General features: G+C 37.2%; 1 protein-coding gene across 3 annotated transcripts in view; it reads right to left on the bottom strand.

Annotated features, from left to right (window-relative positions):
- The window catches only part of GRXCR1 (glutaredoxin and cysteine rich domain containing 1), a gene marked incomplete at its 5' end in the record, with an annotated part of 356,205 nt that overhangs the window by 269,012 nt on the left and 63,995 nt on the right, over positions 1-23,198 (bottom strand). For all 3 annotated transcript variants that reach the window (XR_014293037.1, XR_014293038.1, XR_014293039.1), the window contains one exon: positions 8,930-9,138. The remainder of the gene's footprint in view (positions 1-8,929; positions 9,139-23,198) is intronic.

Here is a 23,198-nt window from a genome sequence, read left to right as displayed (position 1 = left end):
CACCTTTTGGTGTTATTTACAAGTTCTGAACAATTTTTCTCAAGACAGAGTAGTTGCTAAGGAAGTAGGAAAGGAAGTTTATCTTCAAGGTCTTGGCAAGTATCAGAAACAAAACAACAACAAAAAAAGTGAGTAAAGTGAGTTAATGAACAATCCATTTACGAAATTATGGACAGAATCAAGAAAGAGAAACCAAAAATGGTGAAGGAACCCTGGGGTCAGCAACAGTAGCTCCACTAGGTCTGATAACGGAGCAAATGGTTACCATGACCCTTTGAGACCTAAAGCTGTAGACGCCAACTGTGGACTTTGATAGAGGAACACATCCAGTGGCAATCCCTCAGCCTGAGGAAGATAATAAAGGAAAGAATATCCCTCATCATTTTCCTGCTCTCCGATCTCTGGTGACTTCCATTGGCGAAATCCAACCTGATGCCAGAGGGCAAAGGAGCCTTTATGTAGGTCTTATAGCTCACTCTTCTGGGACATAAAGCAATGACTGATTAATTGGTACTATACCAAAAGGATCCTCTTGATAGATTCTAATATTCATGGATGTAGTGTCTCATCACATTCTGATTACAAATTAATACATTCTTTTATTGCTTCTCAGGAAAGGAAACAGATGGCAAATGGTTATGATTGGAATGAATCCATTTGTAAGCTATGATGTCCAAGATTATTTCAGGTCAATGTGAAATCAATAAACTTTGTATTCATATTTATATAATTTTTTCATAAATTAACCAAATTAGCAAAACTTTCTCAGTGTATCAAATGTTGTCATGAGTTCTGAGAAGAGGAAATATGGTAACCAGCAACATTCCAGGACACTAACTACTGGGAGTATTCGTAAACACTGACTGGATTATGATACCTAATGAGTTAACAAAATGAATTTCCTTTATTATGTTACAATTTTAGATGTTACATCCTTTGTAAGGATTTTTTATCAGAAATCCAGAATGATGTAAAAGGAAAGGCCAACGGTTATTTCAAAAAGATGTTGAAATGCAGGGTATATTCAAACTGGATAGCAATATAGGGTGATTTGTTTTGTGCCAAAGTATAGTCACACGGCTGCATAAGGCACAAGTTTTGAGCTTCTGTAACTTGCTGCTAACACCACTTCCAGACCTCTTTGGCAATTATTATACACTGTTGTAACATATACAACAACAGTATCTTTCAACAGCAAGTACTTCCTCCTTGAACGCTTTCCATTTTCTATATGTAAGTAAGCCTTTCCTAGATAATTTCAACAAAGAGTTTCATTTCAACAACAAAGAATTTGTTGAAATATCATGGTAGGCAAAGAATTGTACTCTGAACCCACTGAGGCTATATCTGAGTCTCAATAAATGTCATTTTCATTTTCACCATGTATTTTATGGATGTGTATACATGTCCTCTCTTCTCTACCAGAATATAAATTCCTTATGTGTAAGTTCTCTCTTATCCACCACTATGTATCTTGTGGAAATAGAACATTATGGGCACTCATAAGCATTTGATAAAAATTTGATGAATAAGTGGATGGATGGCTAAATGAATACAAAAGAAAATTAAATGGTCTGTTAATTAACAAATATTTGAAGAACTCTCATCTATTTATCAACTGAAAGTGGGAAGTAGTATATGCTATTGTTAATTGTTTTACTAGGAATATCAGCTGCATCTATGTTGTATCTATGTTGTATTCTTCAAACCTATGTCATAAATCAATTAGAAACCTAAAATGAAGATTTCTTCAAATGTGGAAACATAAAGCATAAACTCTTAGTTTTGCTTTACAGATAAGGTCATAGAAAGATTAAGTGGTTTACAAAAGCTTTTATACAAATGCTAATAGCAGCATTATCCATAATAGCTAAAAAGAGGGAAAAGCTCAAGTATTTACCAACTGCTAAATGGATGAATAAAATGTGGTATATCCATATAATGGAATATTATTTGACAATAAAAAGAATGAAGTACTGATACATGCTATACCAGGGATGAACCTTGAAAACTTTACATTAAGTGAAATTTATATGAAATGTCCAGAATAGGCAAATCTATAGAGACAGAAAGTAGCTTAGTGGTTGCCAGGTTTGGGGGCAGAGTGAATAAACAGTGACTGCTAATGGGTATTAGGTTTCTTTGGGGATAATGAAATGTTCTCAAGTTAGATTGTGACAACTGTATAATTCTGTGAATATACTACAAAGCATTGAATTGTATACTTTAAATGAGTGAATGGTATGAAATGTAAATGATGTTTTTTGTTTGTTTTTTGTTTGTTTTTGTTGTTGTTTGTTTGTTTTTGTGGTACGCGGGCCTCTCACTGTTGTGGCTTCTCCCGTTGCGGAGCACAGGCTCCAGATACGCAGGCTCAGCGGCCATGGCTCACAGGCCCAGCCGCTCCGCGGCATGTGGGATCTTCCCAGGCCGGGGCACGAACCCATGTCCCCTGCATCGGCAGGCGGACTCTCAACCACTGCGCCACCAGGGAAGCCCGTAAATGATGTTTTAATAAAGCTATTTTTAAAAAGTAAAAATTAGGTGTCTTGTTCAAAATTTCAGGAATAATTAGTGAAGTCAGAACTGTAATCCACACTTTCCCAACCCGTACAATTCTTTTTCCTTACCTTGCTGTTGTCTTGTGTGTAACACAGTTACTTTTTACTCCCTATTTTCTGAAAATCTTCATTGCTTTTTTGCCATTTTTGTATTTTTATTTAGTTCTCTTTCTTTCCTCCCATTTCTTAACTTCCTCAAGAGCTCTCACACTGTCCTTCCCAGCTGTTAAATGACCTACATTTTAATGATCACTACTCAGTTTTATTTCTTATGGCTGCACATCAGGGTGACTTCTGATAATATTAATCTAATTCTTCCACAAAAGAGACATTTGGGACTAAGCATATGAAACTTGATGGGCAAGACTTTCAAGAAGAAGATGACTTTAGCAGGATGTGAGCCACAGGTGGGAAACCACTGAACAAAAGAATGATTCTGTTGCTGGAATCTTATTACATTCATAGAAATGAGAGACTTGCAAAGGTTGTTTAACTTGATACTCTTACCCGGGAGATTGACTTACAGCTGGTGTGTGAGAAATGCCATTTTCCAGATGACTTCCTCTCCTGTTACAAAGTCTGGCTATGGCCCCTGCAAAGTGCTGGATCTGCTCCATGTTTGGGTGTTTGAGACACTTGTCTTTCCCCTCTGTGCTGGTTTTTTCCACTCATCTTTTTTTAATTTTAAGTGTTCTACTGTAGGAAGATTAATTCTTCTCCATTGAGTTCCATGTCTTTTTGAATAGATGTGCAGCCATTGTGATAATTCCAACTGGGTCAGAGAGAAGGCATAAGGTAAATGGTAGTTCACACTATTAAAGAAAGCCATAAGGTAATACATTTTCTCTCTCTGCAGTACATGACTGGATAGATTCCTCAAATTTAAGAAATAAAAATGGACATTTCCTTGTCCATTATTGTCAATCTCTAGAAATGTCATTAAATGTGATTAACAGGTGATTTTTTCTTTTTTTCCAAATGAAAATGTCCAATGTGAATCTTTCACTGGTTTAAATTGTAAATTACATTTTTTCCCCATTTTTAAAAACATTCTCTGGTGGCTTTAAGCAACTTTTATTCACTTACTGTCCATGGTTATTCATTTTCCATTAATCCTGAATTATTTGGGGGAATCGCTCAACTTTCATGGGAAAATATGTTAATATTGGTAAGTTCGTGTCTTTTAACCTAACACATAGCAGTAAATATATAGTACAACTTGTTATAAGTTGTGGAGGGAAGAGGAAAGAAAGGAGAAGATAGAAGATTGCTCTGGTTACAGACATAGTAGAAGTAACACCCCAAAGTGAAGCCTTTGTGACACTGTCATATTTCACAAAGTTAAAAGGGAAGGAGTAGGAAGCAGACCATGTTAATTGCCTACCCATCTTCTCCCTTCTTTCTTGCTAACAGAAGCCCACTGTGTTTGGGTTGACAGTGTGCCCAGCCCCAAGGACTGAATCACGGGTTAGTCTTACCAATAGTGACTTTAATGTCTCCTTTTGATTCCATCCTATTTGGGATAATGGTATGTCATAATGATGCTTAGAACCTCAGCAGCCATCTTGCCACCATGATGCAATAAAGGAGGACAAAAATTAAATGTGCTTAATAACAGAAAGGGTCAAAGAAATTGGGTCTTTAATGACATCACTGCACTGATGAACTAGATGTCCTGCCTCCTCCAGACTCTTTGTAATATAAGAAAAATGTCTCAAATGATCATCCGGTGTTTATTAATTGCAGACCTATGCATCCTAACTGAAACAGTATCAGAGCATTTTCATACCATCAAGAACATATATGATGCTCAAGATTATAAAGAAAGTTAAGCTTTTGATCAGGCTTAAATAATAGAAGCATTTCATCAAGCTCAACTGCCCTCTCCGAGTGGGTAAGGGAGTTTATTTTCTCTGATATGCCCTTCTGGATGGCATGACTGAGGTGAAAGGCATAGTTATGGATGAGCAATGGATACCGCTCTGGGTCCTCTCTGAATTTTGAGTTGTAATTCACAACAGGGATCATCATTTAAGAAAATAATGGATGACTATTAAGATTTTAGGAATTTTCCTCAAGAAGACAAGCTGTTTGATGAGATGATCTTACTTGATAATCTTTTTTTAAATTTATACTGATGGTTATCACTACACACAGCATAGAAGACATACCTAAGTACCTAAAAAGAGAGGGCACATTTCATATTTACAAACAAATCCTGGTTGCAGAGCAGAGCAGGAGCCTAGGAATGTGTAGCCATGCTAAATAATATGCATCCTATTCCCTTTGCCCATCTCCCACTCATACCTCAGCCACACACTTTTATTCAATAACGAAAATAAATAGTAGAAAAAAAGTGCCAATACATTAAACACAGTTTTTATACATCTGTCTTGATTTCCTGAATAACGACTTTATAATAGAAATACAATGACTATGGCCTTCTATAATTTTTCTCTTAACACTTTGATCTGCAGAGTTCTCAGGAACAGAAAGATGGTCTATCAGAATCATTAACTGGATGATGTTAAGCTTACAGTCATGCAGCTAGTAGTTGTTGAGCACCTATAACGTATCAGGGTTTGTATTAAGTCCTGAGGTGGAAGGAGTGATTACCACCATCAGTTTCTCACAGATGGGGATAAAACCTAGTTATGTACCCCCAAAATTGCATCCCATTGTGGTAGAGTGCTATAACAAAGATTTGGGGACAAAGAAAAGAGCTGCAAGACTCAGATGGGGGTGGTTGGGAAGGCTTAGGATGGTAGAAACTCGCACTGAATCTTGAAGGACTAAGTGGAACTTTCTAGATGAGGAGAGAGGATATTTACCAGCAGTTGGAACTGGATGTGCAAAGAATGCAAGGCAACAGGGAAGCAAGCAGCTAATTATGGCAGGCTCAGTGAGGGATCCATGTGAGGGAGAAGGAGCAGATGGGAAGGGAGGGAATTTTTGGCTATATGAAAGTTTAACCCCAAAGGAGATAGGAAGACTTTGGGGGATTTTAGGCAAGGAAGTAAAAGATCATTCTGGCAGCTTAGGATAGAATGAATTAAAATGAAGAGAGTCTGGAGGTAGAAAGAAAATAATTCCAACAAAAAATTACAACAGTGGCATTGGGTATGAATCAAAAAATTTCAAGAGAGAGTCTAAAGGATTTGGTGATCAATTGAATGTAAGGGTAACAGCTCCACGGGGGGTTTGAGGATAACTCACATATTCTGACAACCAACTGGGATGGACAGTTATGACATACTTTATGATATATACTAAAAATGAGTTTTGTGTTTAGGGAAGAAGGAAGCAACAAATATACTTTTCACAGGGTTGAGTCTGAGGAGCTTATGGTTTATTCATGTAAAACTGTCCAACAGATCAGAGGTTCCTAAGCTTCCAGATTTCACATACCAGTAAAATTTCCAAATAAACATGACGGACCAACTTAAGACTGCCAATTTTTCATTTTGCTAGGTCAGGATATGTTTTTTAAAAAATCTATCCACTGATATCAATATTTCATTTTTATAATAGGATATTTCAACACCAACAACTGAGTGAATCTTAATATAAAAGGCAATTTATTAAATTAAGTAAACTTGACTTCATTTTAAAACTGCACTGAAATGTCCTTCTTTTAAATTGATTAATTAATTTATTTGGCTGAGACGGGTCTTAGCTGCGGCACACAGGATCTTCATTGTGGCACACGGGCCTCTCTAGTTGCGGTGCATAGGCTTCTCTGGTTGCAGCGCGCAGGCTTCTCTCTAGTCGTGGCGCACAGGCTCCAGAGTGCACAGGTTCAGTAGCTGTGGCGTGCAGGCTTAGTTGCCCTGTGGCATGTGGGATCTTAGTTTCCTGACCAGTGATAGAACTGCATCCCCTGCACTGGAAAGTGGATCCTTAACCACTGGACCACCAGGGAAGTCCCAAAATGTCCTTATTTTTTTTCAGTTCCTCTTTTTCCAACATAATCCTCATCACTGACTTACAACAGACCACAAATTGGCACTAAAGCCACTGAAATAGTTTGTACATATAGAGATTTGGGGTCCAATAGAGAAGCAATAGTTGAAGATCTAGAATCATAAGCATATTATTTGAAATTGACAAAATAGATAATCATAAGTACTATTTATTCACCATCTTCTATGAGTCAAGCACTAATGTAAGGGCTTTACATAATTTCTCATTTCAAAATCTCAACAATTCTGAAAGGTAAGAGAGGGTAGTTCATTTTTACAGATGAAGAAATTGAGACTGAAGATATTAAGTTGCCCAAGATCACAAAGCAGAAAGTGGCAGAGCTAATAGCCAAGATTTCTCTAAGTTGAAGTTCTCTATTTTTAAGTGTGATGTTAAACTGCTACCCTGGAAAGAATATACAGAATGAGACAGGGCATCAAGTATGGAACTCTAAGGAATACTGACACTTAAGATGATGTTCCAAAAGAAAAGAGCCTAGAAAAGGAAAGTAAATAGGGTCATGTGAAACAAAGGAGAGGAGAATTTACAAAAGAAATGTGTTGTCAAAAATTCCAAATATCATGGAGAAAGTAAATATAAATTAAATATGCATAAAAATCTATATTTATACAAATGGAAGTGAAAAAATTTTACACTGCATTTTCTTTTAATAGCCTGTTAGTAATACCCATCAGTCCTGCTGACCCTTTCACGTGCTCAGCAGCCACTCACAGTTACTAGAATTAGGAACTTACTCTACAACCATGTATCTAACCCCTTTTGCAAGTCAGAAACCAACCTGGACATCTTTTTGGTACTGGCCCATTGTAAGGGTCTTAATCTGGATTACCTGAGCAGTTGGATTAGCTAGCATTTGAATTCCTGACCCTGGTACTTAAATAAATCTTTCAGGATCAAATCAAACCACATTCAAATTTATATAATATCTCTTATGCAGGATAAGTTCCTCTAACTAGAAAGTTTTTTAAAGTGTAATTTGTAATTTAGGAACTATGGATGTAGAGAAATGTTTGCTACAATCTTATAGCCTGTTCTAAAATTTCTATTACAAAAGCTGCTTCTGATAGGCACAAAGATTTGAAATGCAATTTCAATATGCTATCACCAGGAGGCACTGATACACTGATATCAGGGTTTGAATAATTAAGCCAATACATTGTATAAGTTTAAGACAATCACTTCTATCAAGTCCTAACAGAGATTTCCAATCATGAATTCTTTACCCCTTATATGCCTGTCATAAATTACTGCCTCTCAGGTCCAAATTCTTTCTATTTCCCTGCTCTGTGAAAATGGGCCCTTTAAATATTTTCCACTGTCAACTGTACCATGTCACACTTTATCAGTAGAGATTGCTGGAGGGACATTACAGGGGGAAAGGGTTTTGCCTCCTGCTTCTCATGTGCTCACTTCTGTGCAGACTTCTGCAGCACATGCCTAGTACCCAGGTCCTACAGCTCAGGCAGCTTCCAGCACCAGGTTCCTACGGTGTGCCCAGCTTCTCCAGAGCCAGGTTCCTGCAGAGTGGTGAGGAGAAGAGTGATACCACCTTTGGGCAGTTTTGTAGCATTGCTTCAGGTGAGATACCACCTCACCAACAACTTTCCCTGGAGCACTAGAGAAAGGCAGCTTCCTGAGAGCAGATTTCCAACAAACTCTCCCAGGGTAGCATCACAGGGACTTTTCTGACATCCAGCGAGGACTGTGCCTTCTGCAGTAGGTTCCAGATCTCAATCCTGGAGTGTGGAGAGGGGGGCATGAGTGGGAACTCTTCCTTGGGTGATCTTCTCAGCCCTATGGATAAGGACTGCTCCTTATACCCGTTATACTGTATTCTTTACAGTTCTCTTTACTTCTCACCAGTGAAAGAGGCATTGCTCCAATCTCTTATTAGAGTTAGTGATTCTTTATATTAAATTTTCCCTGTTCAAGTTACTTCATGATTTTTCTCCCTTGATAATATGCATACTGATAAAATCCAGTTACACTTACCTTTATAAAAATAACCAAAGAAATTAAAATAACCAAAGAAATTAAAATAATAGTAACTCTATAAATTTCAAAGATGATAATTTAACATCACAACTTTTAAAGAAATAAATAATTCAAATAATACCTTTCCCATGAAATATTAACTTTGCCAGTTCACCATGTTTCCCAAGAGGAAGTCAAACACCTTTTCTGGTGGTCTTTCCTTAACCTTAAATTTCCTCAATATTAAAGGAGGAAAGAGGAAGACAACTGAAAGAATCTTACTGAGAACCTATCACAGCCTAGAGGTCTATACATCTCATCTGTCTTAATCCTACAATGACCCAAAGAGTAAGTGTTATTATTTCAATTTTAGTCAAGGAACTAAGACCAAGAGAGGTTAAATAACTCACCAAGATCATGCACCTAGTAAATGGCAGAGAGGATTCAAAGGCAGATGTGGCTGATTCCAAACTCCTTATGCTTCCCCACAGATGATTTTTTGTGTAACTGGCTCTCTTCTCTCTGACTCAGATACAGAAGGCAGCTCACTGGAACTGAATTTTTAATTTATGTTTTCATCTTCTTTGCTCTCAGAACAGATGCTGCTTCTTTCTGCATGCTTCATAAGAAAAAGAAAGAAGCAACTACTTAGAAAGCAGGCCAAAAAAAAAAAAAAAGCTTTCATGTATATTTTCCCTCAGTCAAAAAGAAATATTTCTAATAATATAACAAGAGTGAAATTATACCCTCCCTTTTCTTTTTCCAATCAAAACAGGCTACTTAGGTGGCAATGATATAATTAAACTTTAGCAACTTTAGCCCTAGAAATATTGGTTTATATTATATTAAATTTAGCATATTTTTCAAGTGTTGAAAGAAAAAAAACTGTCAGCCCTCAATTCTATACTTCACAAAAATATCCTTCAGGTATGAAGGGCAAAAAAGATATTCTCAGATGAAGGAAAACTAAGAGAATCTGTTCCCAGTAGACTTACCCTTAAAGAATGCCTTAAAGAAATCCTTCAAACAGAAAGAAAATGACTTCAGAAAGGTAGAAATAACAATGCAGTAAGTTAAAAAAAAAAAGAAGCAGGGAGGGGGTAAATATAATAGACTATCCTTCTCATGGGTTTTTAATCATGTCTGGTGGTTGAAGCAGCAACTATAACACCACCCCAGGGGGTGCTTGACGTGTGTAAGGGAAATAAATTTTTAAATGGGGAGAGTTAAGGGATCTAAATGGAAATAAGGTTCCTATACTCCACTTGAAGTAGTAAAGTATTTTTTCAGTAGATTGTTATTGCAGTTACACATGTTCATTGTAATACCTAAAGCAACCACTAAGAAAACAATACATCTAAAAAACTGTTCAAGGAAGACAAAGGAGGACCTTTGTATCACATGTCTGTATGTTAATGTCTGCTAGGAGAACAGACTTCAGAAGAGGCATCCAGCACTCAAGTGGACAGGATGACTCAGTCACCCAGCCTCAGTCTTTAGCTTCTCTGGCAATTGAATAGTACAGCTATGAACTAGAATGGCCATGGTGGAAGAAATGGACCTTCACTTGGGCCTGCAATCCTTCTCACCAATGCTAGTCTAGCTATTGCCACTGCTGAACGTCTAACTTGCCAGTAGCAGAGAACTACAGTGTGCCCCCAATATGGAACAATCTTTCAGTGAGACAACCCAGACTCTTACACTCTGGAAAGGGCAAATGTTCCATGCTACCCATGTTTGACCCTGTATTCCAGATAGGGCTTTGCCTTTCCTTTCCTGGCCACACTTCCCATCCAGCATCACCAAGGACTCACTCTGGATAGCCAGGTGACTTTCATTCCCAGTCGTTACTGTAAATGGGAAAGTATAGCAACCATGACCTGATCAAGACAGAGTGACAAAGAGGCTCACAACTCACAAATTAAGGATGGGGCCTGGGTCGCCCCCACCAGGCAAACCACACGTTGGCAGAAATGCTCATAGTGGGGAGAGGAATTTAGAACTGGTAGTGGAGGCAGGAGGTAATGAATATTACACATGGCCTCAGGACAAACTGCAGCAGCAGCAGCTGGATTTTATCCCAGTAACCTTCTTGTAAGGTTTTCCAATCAGAATTCTCGAGAGGCTGTGCCTGAATGTATGTGTATCTGAGTTCGAAGAGTAAACTGTAAAGGATGTTGTTGGTACCCATCCACGTCATGTAAAGAGGGGCGTCCCCCTTTTCCCCAGCTACTGTGAGCATTGGTTGATAACAGCTCACAGCTACTCCCATTTCTAGTGACTTGCCCTCACACAAACAGGAGCAGCCTCACCTGGGAGGCTATGACCGCCCACCCCTCCCAAGGGAAGACCACTGCCCTGACTGACTCTCATCAGGAGGAAATGACTTGGTTGCACAATTTGTCCTCCATGGTTTCCTGTGGAATCAGATCCATATTCTGGCTCAGTTTTTTGTTTTGTTTTTTTTTTTTCCTGTCCTATCCTATTTTCCTCAATTTCCTTCACCTGAAAGTGCTTTCCTAAACAAACAAACAAACAAAAAACCACTGGAACAAGAATTCCTATCCCATACTCTCCTTGTAGAAACTCCAGCTAAGACACTTGTGAATCTTATAAAACTGTGCTCTGCTAGACATGCCTTGTAAAACTTGATAGATTCCATCAAATCTGAAACTTGAAACCAAATGATTAAATTTAAATCTGTAGATAACACAAACTCTGTATGCATTTCATATTACTTGAGTTAGGAAACTAGAGTTTATGATAAATATAATAAAATATTGTTAATTCAAAAGAGGCAACAAGCTTTCTATTTCTGCTTTGATGATGTCTTTCCAAAATCTTCATTACTCTAAAGGCAGGAAGCATGCAATCACAGAGAGCCTATCTTTCACATTAGTTGTTTTGTATGGGCCAAGAAAACTGAAACAGAGGCCACCTACAAGAAGAAGAAATGACTTTTGAAATAATTTTCACTTGCCATAAAATTTATTCTACTTATAATAAATTATCATTCAGGTGATTTTCCACAAAAGTCCAATTTAAAAAAACATATCATAAAACAAAGTCACAAATCAGCACTGTACTCTAGAGGGAAATACTTCTAGAAATAATATATAATATTATGGATTCAAAAACACTAAATTGAGGAAAAAACAAAATAAAAAACACCACAGAGAATTTAAATCTTAATTGTAATCATAACACTAGGAAACTTGGTGGGTTCAATCCTTCTCTTGAGAACACAGAACAAGTGTATTCTTTTAACTCTGTTTCTCCTAGGCCTTCAAGACTAGAAATTTATAATCTAGGTTATAAAATTAAATTATTTTAAAAAGAGCTCCTATCACCATTAAGAAAAGAATATATCATCAAAATCCATTGTTCAACTTCCATAGATCTACTGTTTTCAAAACTCATCTTCCATCAAAGGGAGCTTCCAATATTTTGACAAAGCATGGTGACCAGCACTTAAATTAACACTAGGGCTTCCCTGGTGGTGCAGTGGTTGAGAGTCCGTCCGCCTGCCGATGCAGGGGACACGGGTTTGTGCCCCGGTCCGGGAAGATCCCACATGCCGTGGAGCGGCTGGGCCCGTGAGCCATGGCCGCTGAGCCTGCGCGTCCGGAGGCTGTGCTCTGCAACAGGAGAGGCCACAACAGTGAGAGGCCCGCGTACCGCAAAAAAATAAAATAAAATAAAATAAAATATGAACCATAATTCCTTAATAATTGTCAAATAAGCAGTCGGTATTCAAATGTCCATGACTGTCTTGTACATTTTAAAAGTGTTTAGTTTAAATCAGGACTCAAATAAGAATCATACATTGCATTTGACCGTGTTTCTTAAATTTCTTAAGATTTTTCCATGCCCACATTTCCCCCTTTGAAATTTATTTATTTAAAAAAAATAAGATCACTTATACAATAAAGCTTTCCACACTCTGGATTTTAATGACTGCTTCCCCACGGTGTCTTTTAACATGTTTGTCTGTCCCCTGTAATTCCTGTAAGCTGCTAGTTAAATCTAGAGGCTTGATCTGTTTCAAGGAAAAATTTTGGCAAGAATACTTTAGAGATGGTGGTATATACTTCTATCAAGAAGCGTATAACGTTTAGTAGTTTCTCTTTTTGTGGGGGTAACAGCTGTAATTGATCATTTCCTAGATCATCTATATCACTAAGGGTTCACAAAAAGGTGATATTTGCATACTATTATTCCTTCTTATCTATTGGCTATGAAAATTTTATAGAGAGAAACACCCTCATGAACTGTTTGACTGCCCTGAGGTATAGTTCATATAGGAGAAGGTGATTAAATGCTTGATTCTTTCAATGGGAAGAAAATTCTTGAAGATGATTTCTCAGGTAAGAACTCTGTTAATAAATTGCCCCTAATGGAGAGGTTTGCTGTGCTCATTCTCATCTGAAAGCTAGTTAGAGGACCTTCACAGGTACTACTGAAAGAGCTTAGTATGTATGCAGTATGGGAAACCCAGCAGACTGGAATCTGACTCCCACCTGACAAATATAAAGAGCTAAAGGTAAGGTGATTAGCTGTTGATGAATGAACCCAAGGACTGTGGGGTCTACCTCCACTGTACAGCTTATCAAGTCCAAGGGTACATCAAGGATTCCAGTGCACCAGATATGGGTCACGACAAAAGAGAGACCTTGTGGAGGTTTATATTATGTCCTATCCAACAGAACCCACTTGCATATACGGCCTGCTAGATTGCTAGCAACTGAGGAGAGAGTAAGAGGAGAGTGCATCACTTACCACAAGAGAACTACAAGGAAGAAGCTCCTAAACATGTGATGAGAAGCTCCTAAACATGTGATAGGGGGCTCTGAAAACCTCATGAGAGAAAAATTCTTCTTTAAACACCTGCTGAACTCAGAAAGTTCAAAGCCATATTAAGTCATGTTAAGTCTTTGGTTAACAAAACAGACTGGTAGTCCATTATAGTTATGGATTATTTTTTTCTCTTCCACGGTATATATACTTGGCCATAGACCAAAGTGTTAACTGGGATTGTGGCTGAGAAGTAGGATCTTTTTCCTACTGAAATAGTTTTATCTTTTCTCCAGAAGTTCCACTATTTTTATAAGAGCAAAAGTTAAGTTATAGGGGTTTACTGTTTAGGGAATGAATGAGTAAACTTGTCCAGGCAACTAATGGTCTATGTCTTGGCTTATAAACATTTTCGTATTGATTTTCCTAGTTCTCATCCCACTCTGCCCTAGGCTATTTGAAAAGCTGCAGCTAAAACTCATCTCCTGCTTTGACTATTTTCTGCCCAGTCATTTTATGCTTCAGCAAAATTCTTGCTGTCCTCCTTAATGGTCTTCTGGGGATGGAAGAGCAACTTCTATAAAAGTACAGTGAATTAAGTGATGGGACCAAGCCATTAACAAAACTCTAAGCTTGTCCTAGATCCTAGAACATATAGTTCTAGTATAGCCCCTCTAGCTTTTAACATATTTCTATGCACACTATTTAATTTATCTAACAAATAGGTGTTTACATTTATCAAATACTTTTTCTGCATCAATTTAAAAAGTCATATTATTTCCTTTTTCTTTATTGTCTGTTAATATGGTAAATTCTCTGGTTATATTTTCTTATGTTGAGATCTGGGATTACTGGGATAAACCTGATCTGAATAATGAATTATTGTTTAATAATCAAATGTTTGATTGGCTAATATTTAATTTATAATATTGAAACATGCATTAACAAGTGAAATTGGTTTATAATTTTCTTTTATTGCCATTATCTGATATTGGAATCAAGATTGCACCAATCTCATCAAATAAGCTGACAGTGCTTCTTTTCTGGAATAAAATTTGTAAGAGTTTTTCCTTGAAAATTTAGTAGAAATTCCCTTGAAACAGATGGGGGCTACAAAGTTTCGGTGGGAGGGAGGTCTTTTGCCACCATTTTAACGTCTCTACTGCTTATCGACCTATCCAATTCTTCTAATTTGGATGCTTTATATTTTTCCAAATAGTTAATGACTTCTTATAAGTTATCAAGTAAATTCTTATATAGTTGTTCATAACATTGCTTTTGATTTAAAATATGTTATATTTGTAGTTATTATTGTTTTTCATTGCATGTTTCTGTTTTCACTTTGTTTTTTCTTTTCCTTGCTCAGACTTTTAGTTTTGTTGATATTTTTATTGTTTTTAATTCTTTATTTTATTAATTTCTCTTTTATTGTTATTAATTCCTCCTTCCTTGTTTCTTTCTGTTTATTTTTTTGGATTTTCTCTGTTACATTTTCAACTTCCTGAATTGAATGTTTAGCTTAATCATTTTCAAACTCTCTGTGTCCTGCTAAATTTACTTGAAACTATACATTTCTGTCAAAGGACTGTGTTAACCATACCTTAGCAAATATGACATATGAGGCTTGTTGTTTGAGTTGTAAAACTTCATAATCCCCTTCATGATCCCCTTTTTAGCCCCATGATTGTTTATTAATATAAAACCTGACATTTAAGATTATGTAAACCACACTTATTTCCTTTGTTAAAATTTCTAATGTCAGTCAATTATGGTCAGTGAATGTAGCCCACATGATATTGATTCCCTGAAAGTTACTGAGGCTTCCTTTATGGTCTAGTAAATTTTCCATGAGAGAACATTTTGTAAATAATCTGTGTGATCATTTGTATTTTCAGTTGCTTCAGTGTTGAGTTGTGTTTTGTGTGCTTATGTGTGTCTGTGTATGTGTGTATCTTTTGGGAGACACAATTCAACCCAGTACATATGGCAAAAGGGGCTTTGCAGATGTGATTAACTTAACAATCTTGACATGGGGATATTGTCCTGGATGATCCAGGTGCCCAGTATAATCACAGAGACACACATAGACACAAACACACACATACATACATACATACATCTATGTATATAAAATAGTTCAAGATTTTTTATTACATTACTCAGTTCTACTATGTCTCTAGTTTGTGTTTGTCTGATTTATTTGTCAATTTATGAGGGGAGCATGTTAAAATCTCTTGCAACATATGTTGATATATCTATTTATCCCCACCATTATGCCATTGTTACTTTGTATATTTTGAGGCTATATTGTTAAAGCATCTATATAAATGCCGACTATACCTCCTTGCTGTATTATTTTCTTTAACATGCTCCCCTCATAAACTGACCCTAAGTGGCATCTGATCAGGGAGGGGGCAGCCATTACTGGCGATGGCACAGGTAGCACATCAGAGGCAGTCTGGATCTCTAACGGCAGCCAGACCAACACGGTTCACATGCTGACCTTCACCAAACACCCCGCCAGCCCCTCTTGCTCCAGCACGGCTCCCCTCTGTGGCAAGGGTGCTGAAGCTGGGAGGGGAAAGAGCACACACTTAAAGGGAACTGAGCCAGCTGAGGCCAACCCTCAGGGCTTCTGCTCCGGCAACATGGGACATGCCCCTGCCTCTACAGAGTGGTGACAGCCACTAACCAAGGGGAAGACCCACTTACACCTGGATCTGGCCCTAGCCACTCTTTCTCCAGCCCCACCTCCTACCAAGGTGATAGCTGCCAGCACATCCTGAGGAAACATGTGACTTGTGTTCACACCAAATCCAGCTCTCCCACCAAAGACCCTGGGCACACACACACTGTATAAGGATGCTCTCACCTAAGGACACCCCTTTAAGACCATCAAAGGTAACTGTTGCACCTAATATCATTGAGAGAGAGAAAGTTAAGCAAAATGAGAAGATGGAGGAATTTGCCTCAGTTGAAAGAGCAAGAGAAAACCCATGAAAGAAAACAACGAATGAAACAGAAGTAAACAATTTACCAGGTAAAGAATTCAAATCATTAGTAATAAGAATGCTAACTGAATTAGGGAAAAAAACAGATGAACACAGTGAAAATTTTAACTAGGAGCTAGAAAATAAAAAAGAACCTGTCAGAACTGAAAAATACAAAAACTGAAATGAAAAACACACTACAGAAAAATAAACAGTAGACTAGGTGATACAGAACAGCACATAAGAGATCTGGAAGATAGAGTAATGGAAACCACCCAATCAGAAGAGCAAAAAGAAAAACAAATTTAAAAAATGAGAATAGCTTAAGGGATTTTTAGGCTAACATCAAGCGTACCGACGTTCACATTATAGGGGTCCCAAGAGGAGAAGAGAGAAAAAAGGAGATTGAAAATGTAATTAATGAAATTAAGCTACATGTAGCACTTGTTACTTAAAAAGACCTTTTCTTTTGACTCTCTTGTTTGTATTCTGTGAGTACTACTATATCCAAATCACTTTAGGGATTCAACCTACCCATAAGGAGGAGTAAAAATGAAAAATTCCTCATAAAACAAGAGTTCTGAGAGGAAAAGCAATTTGAATTGATGTCTACCAAGCTTTTCTTCAGACAGTTTAACCTAGTGAATGCTTCTTTTTTTTTTATATATATTTATTTTTGGTTGCATTGGGTCTTTGTTGCTGCATGAGGGCTTTCTCTAGTTGTGGCTCGTGGGCTCAGTAGTTGTGGCGTGCAGGCTCCAGAGCACAGGCTCAGTAGTTGTGGCACACGGGCTTAGTTGCACCGCGGCATGTGGGATCCTCCCGGACCGGGGCATGAACCCATGCCCCCCGCATTGGCAGACGGACTCTCAACCACTGCGCCACCAGGGAAGCCCTAGTGAATGCTTCTTATACAGTTAAAGAGGAATTGTAAGGAATCTTTTTTTCTTTAAACAAATTGCTTACAGTTTGGTATTTATTACTCCAGCTCTACAAAATTATAAAGCATAATTACACACACTCATTCAGAAGCCTAAATAATGAGACCCCCAAGAATTACTAAAGAAAGACAATGAGCCAAGCAATATGTACACATGAATTAGAACTATCTGAATCACTGGGTTCAGAATATAAAAGAAAAGTAATATCCTCAAAGAGATAAAGCAGGAAGTTTGGGATTGACAAAAACAAAAACTGTAAATCACTATACTGTACACCTGTAACTTATTATATGATATTGTACATCCACTATACATCAATAAAAAGAAAGTGGAAAAAAAAGGAGAAAAATATATTTTTTATATATATATATATAAATTATCTAAGATTTCCTTCATGTCCTCCTTCCTTTATCTCTCACCACCAAACATAATTTGTGCTATAAGTATTTGTAGTACACATGCTGGATCAATATACTTTTTCTAAACCACTTTATTGAAATATTATGGCATATTACAAAAAGCTATACATATTTAATGTAGATAATTCTAGGTATTTATAAATATATATACATCCATGAAACCATCACCATAATCAATGCCATAAGCATATCCATCACCTCCATAAGTTTCCTCCCACCTTATTCATTTATTATCTATCTATCAAGATCCTAACATAAGATCTACCCTCTTAGAAAAATTTTAAGTATACCATACATCATTTTTTTACAAAGCTACAATAATCAAAATAGTATGGTACTGGCATCAAAACAGACATAGACCAAAGGAACAGAATAGAGAGCCCAGAAATAAACCCATACATATGAAGCAAACCTATCTTTAACAAAAGTGCTAAGAATACTCAATGGGGAAAGGATAGTCTCTTCAGTAAATAGTGCTGAGAAAACTGGATATCCACATGCAAAAGAATAAACTTGGACCCTTTTCTTACACTGTACACAAAAAACAACCCAAAGTGGATTAAAGACTTAAATGTAAGACCTGAATGCACAAAATTCCTAGGAGAAAACATTGGGAATAAACTTCTTGACACTGACTTTGGCAATGACTTGTTGGACCTGACAACAAAAGGACAGACAACAAAAACAAAAATAGGCAAATGGGATTACATCAAACTATAAAGCTTCTGCACAGCAAAGAAAACAACAAAGTCAAAAAGGCAACCTGTGGAATGAAAGAAAATATCTGCAAACCATATATCTGATGAAAGGTTAATATCCAAAATACATTTTAAACTCCTTCCTATAATTCAATACTAGCAAAAACAAACAAAAAACAACAACAACAGCCTTATTTAAAAATGGGCAAAATACCTTAACAGAAATTTCTCCAAAGAAGACATACAAATGGCCAACATGTATATGAAAAGGCACTCAACATCACTAATTGGGGAAATATAAATCAAAACTACAATTAGAGATCAACTTAATATTCTTATTAACGCATTTTAGAGAGGGGCCATAGTTTTATTATCTGTGCATATGATAGATAACCGGATCCAATTCTCTCCTGATAGCCAAGCTCATAAAAGAAAAGGATGTTATTCCCTAACAGGAGGGCAGCAGAAAGGAAGGCAGCTAGGGACTCTGGGATCAGCCTGTCTTGTATTCTTTAGGCTTTCTCAAGATACACATTCTATCCTCTTGTGTGCTGAATGATGAGCAAAGTTGAGTACACTCTGCACACTCTGAGCATTTTATAACCATGGAATTATTTCTTCCTTTCCAAATGGAACTTTATGGTCTCTGTGCCTCACGAGTGAACCAGCCTTGAATGAGCATGGACTAGGAACCAGGAGACCAGGTTCCAAATATTCCAGCTCTGCCATTGAACTTTAGACAAATGATTTAACTTCTCTGTAAAATGAGGATAGTGATAATTCACCACAAACACTTCTCAGGATTATTTTAAGGATCAACTGAGATCACATAAACACTCAAAAAGCCTAAGGTGTATCAAGGAATCTTGTGTAGTTCTAGAAACATAACACTTGGTATAAAATGGAAAGTGTAATATTCCAGCTGTTAAATGATGAAGAAATGTTAGTCATAATTTTTTTCAAACCCCTAAGTAATGAGTCTAGGCAATGCTCATCAATGATTACTAAGACCACACACACAAAGAGAGAAACAAACAGACATTATTCATGTATTCCTGAAAAAAAGACCTAAATCAGATCAAACTATCAAGCCAAACCTCTAGATCAAATTGCCTGTATTCAGGATATACAGGCGGCAAAAATACATGTTAAATGACATCACAAAGAAGCAATCATCAAAATTCAAAATTCAAGAAACTCTACGAGAAACTGCTTTGTGTTTTCAACAATCTGCTAAGGGAAAAAAGATTGGGGGAGTTTATAGATTAAAAGAAACTTAAGAGAAATGTGCGAACCAAGTGAATGTGTGAACATTGTTTGGAAATTTATTCAAACAAACCAAGATTAAAAAACCATTATGGAGACAATCAGGGAAATCTGAACACTGGAAATTTGTTGATATTAAGGAACTGTTGTCAGTTCTTTAGGTGTGATAATGGTATCGTGGTTATGTTTTTAAGCAATTCGTTATCTTTTAAAGAGACAAATATTCATGGATGAAATGATGTAATATCTGGGAGTCTCCTCAAATAACCAGAAGGTGCGGGGCACGGGGGCTGCAAATAGAAGTGGGTGGGGACAGACCTGGACCTGCTAGTGAACATACCCAGACAACAAATTAAAATAAGGAAATTATAAGTATTGTATATAAGGTATACAGTAAAAATCTGTTTTTAGGAAATCTTGAACATGCCATGCTCCCCGGGGAGTAAATTAATACTCACCTATCACAGTCATAATTTACACTATCACAAGTTCTAACAAGTGCTTAGGAGTTGAAAACCATAAAACATGGAAACATTATTATTTTTAACACTAAATTTTGAGGTTTTAAATATGCATCAATGAGAGGAGTGTCTGTTTATCTCCACTGCAGACTAAACAGTTTCAGGGATACCAAAGCCTTTTAATTTGTACTTTATTCCATTTTTTTCATAATATAATTGGAAAGATGGGCTTTATCTTTTCAATCGTGAAGGAAATCTTGGGAGTTCTTGTGAGATTTATGCTCATTAGCCATAACCTTCAAAAAACAAAGTGTTCTCAGGATATTTTTTAAAAACTGGTTTGTGGTGTTCTATTTGTTCCTCAGGTTCCCAGACCCTTGACCATGCATGATACAGACACATTTCAGCTGCAAATTATTTGCACTGTTAGAGTCCAAAAAATATTCATGCTGCTAAAAAATTTGAAATGCTAGATTTCCAGGAAGAAAAATGAAGGCAAATTACCAGCCAATATTTCTACTTTTAGCAGATTAAATAATCATAATATAATTACTAAGACTTCAAAGCATCCAGCCCTTACACACATTTCCTAAAAATATATATATATACTAGAAATTTTTGGAACAACGTTTTACATGGAAAATAAACACTCAGCTTCTGAAGTCCTCAATAACACATAGTCCTCCTAAGTAAACAAACACCTTTGGCTTCAATTCTTAAAGCACACAGCAGTTTAAAAGTAATTCTGTAATTAGATGATGATCCAGACAAAATGATAAGAAAATCCCAGAGTCATTCCATCCCAGCCACATGACTCTAGCCTCCTTTCATTAAAGGATGGGAATCATGTTAGTTTGCTAGAGCTGCAGAAACAAAGTACCATAAACAGTGACCTAAACAAAAGAAATGTGTTGCCACACAGTTCTGGAAGCTCAATGCCCAACATCACGGTGTCGGCAGGGTTGTTTCTTTCTGTTGGCTGGGAAGAAGAAACTGTCCCATGCCTCTCCCCCAGCTTATGGTGGTTTGCTAGCAATCTATAGCATTCATTGGCTTGTAGAAGCATCACCTTGATCTCTGCCTTTGTCTTCACATGGCATTCTCCTTGTGTACGTGGCTGTGTCCAAATTTCCCCTTTTTATAAGGACACCAGTCATACTGGTTCAGGGCCCTCCCTACTTCAATATGACCTCCTTTTAACTAATTACATCTGCAACAGCCTCTTCTAAATAAGGTCACATTCCGTGGTGTGAGAGGTTAGGACTTCAACATATGAATTTTAGGGATAAACAACTCAATGTATAACAGGAATTAAGAAAATGTATTTGCTCAGATGGTATATAAACTCAATTATCCAGGACATACAAAAAGCAGAAAAAAAAAACATTCAAATTACAGAGGACCTCTACATATCAAAGTTGTACAGATCTATTTCAATAATACATTTATACACACATTCAAGAAAACTTGTTGAATAATACCAATGATGTAAAGACACAATCAGGGATAAAGGAGCTCACATGCTATTAGGGACAACCTGACACAGATGCCCTGCACAGACAAATAATATTTTAAATGTTTATTCAATACTTATTTAGTGGCAGTGGAAAGAAACATATCCTATTAATAAAATTATATATTTTCTTTATTCCAAAATCATTCATTAAAACTATAATTAACATTTGTTTTTGGGACTTCCCTGGTGGTCCAGTGGTAAAGAATCCTCCTTCCAATGCAGGGGACATGGGTGCGATCCCTGATCGGGGAACTAAGATCCCACATGCCGCGGGGCAATTAAGCCCGCGTGCTACAACTATCGAGCTCATGCGCCTCAACTAGAGAGCCCACATGCCGCAAACTACAGAGCCCATGCACTCTGGAGCCTATACGCCACAACTAGAGAGATGCCCACACGCCGCAACAAAAGATCCCACATGCCACAACGAAGATCCCGTGTGCTGCAACTAAGACCCAACGCAGCCAAAAAATAAAAAATTTGCTTTTATTTGGAAAATTCTTCCTGTTCACAGTTTTCCATCATTCATAATTAAATACTGTTAATAAGTCATACTCATTAAGGATCAAGGTAGATTACAAGACTCTAGTTACAGCTAACTGTTCAACAAGTATTTATTTGAAAGGTCTTTTTCCTCTGGCTATCATGTTGGCAAAATAGTTCCTCCTTTCTTGTAGTTCTTGATCTCTTTTCAGTTTTCTTTTGCAAGTTTCAAAGTAGATGAAGTCTTGGGAGGCATACTTAAAGATTCAAACTTTAGATAATACAATAAAGCACTTATTCTCATCAAATAGCACTGCCCAATTCCAGAATTTTAGATGTCTATGTGTGCCAACTTCAGGGAACTCTCACTGGCCGGTCTCAGAGTGGGCGGCACAACCCAGTGTACCTGTGTATCCCAAAGACATTACATGGGGATAAAGAGCACCTGGGAGGAGCTTGTTTAAAATTTCCAGTTGTTGGCCCCGTGTAGTTAGAGGTAGAGAGCAGCAACAATATGCATTTTTCTGGTTGTGTAAGAAATTATTTATGAAACTGTTACATGATGAACACCATATTTCCCATTCATTCCGGTGAGATTTTAGTATTTCCTTTTGAATTGGAGCCCCAGGAAGTTTTTGATGTGCACCTTAATTAGTTTTGCAAACTAGTAGAGGACATGACCACATAAATCAGGGAATCTCAAGACTGGACACACCTTGTAGGTGGAGGAAAAATCCAGAACATCCCTGGGGTCTGTCTTTCCCCAAGTTTATGCAGTAGGAGAATCAACTGTCGAGTGGTGCACAGACTCTGGAATCGATGTCTGAGCACAAATCCCAATTCTGGCATTAACTATGTGACCTTGGTCAAATCATGTGACCTTTCTGTATCTCTTTTGCCTCTTGTACAAAACGGTAATAACATCAGTGCCTGCTTTGTTGAGTCTTGTACAGATCAAATATATTAACACCCGTAGACTGCTTAGAACAACGCCTGGCACATACCAAGCACAAATGCTAGCTATTATTAGAAGTTTGTAATTGAACAGTGAACTATTTTGTTGTGATGTTACATGTTGATTTGAACTTCAAACAAGCGTATTTCTTAGCGG

The sequence above is a fragment of the Mesoplodon mirus genome (assembly GCF_964341445.2).
Source record: "Mesoplodon mirus genome assembly, chromosome: 2".
Lineage (NCBI taxonomy): Eukaryota > Metazoa > Chordata > Mammalia > Artiodactyla > Ziphiidae > Mesoplodon > Mesoplodon mirus.
This window is presented reverse-complemented; position numbering and strand designations above follow the sequence as displayed.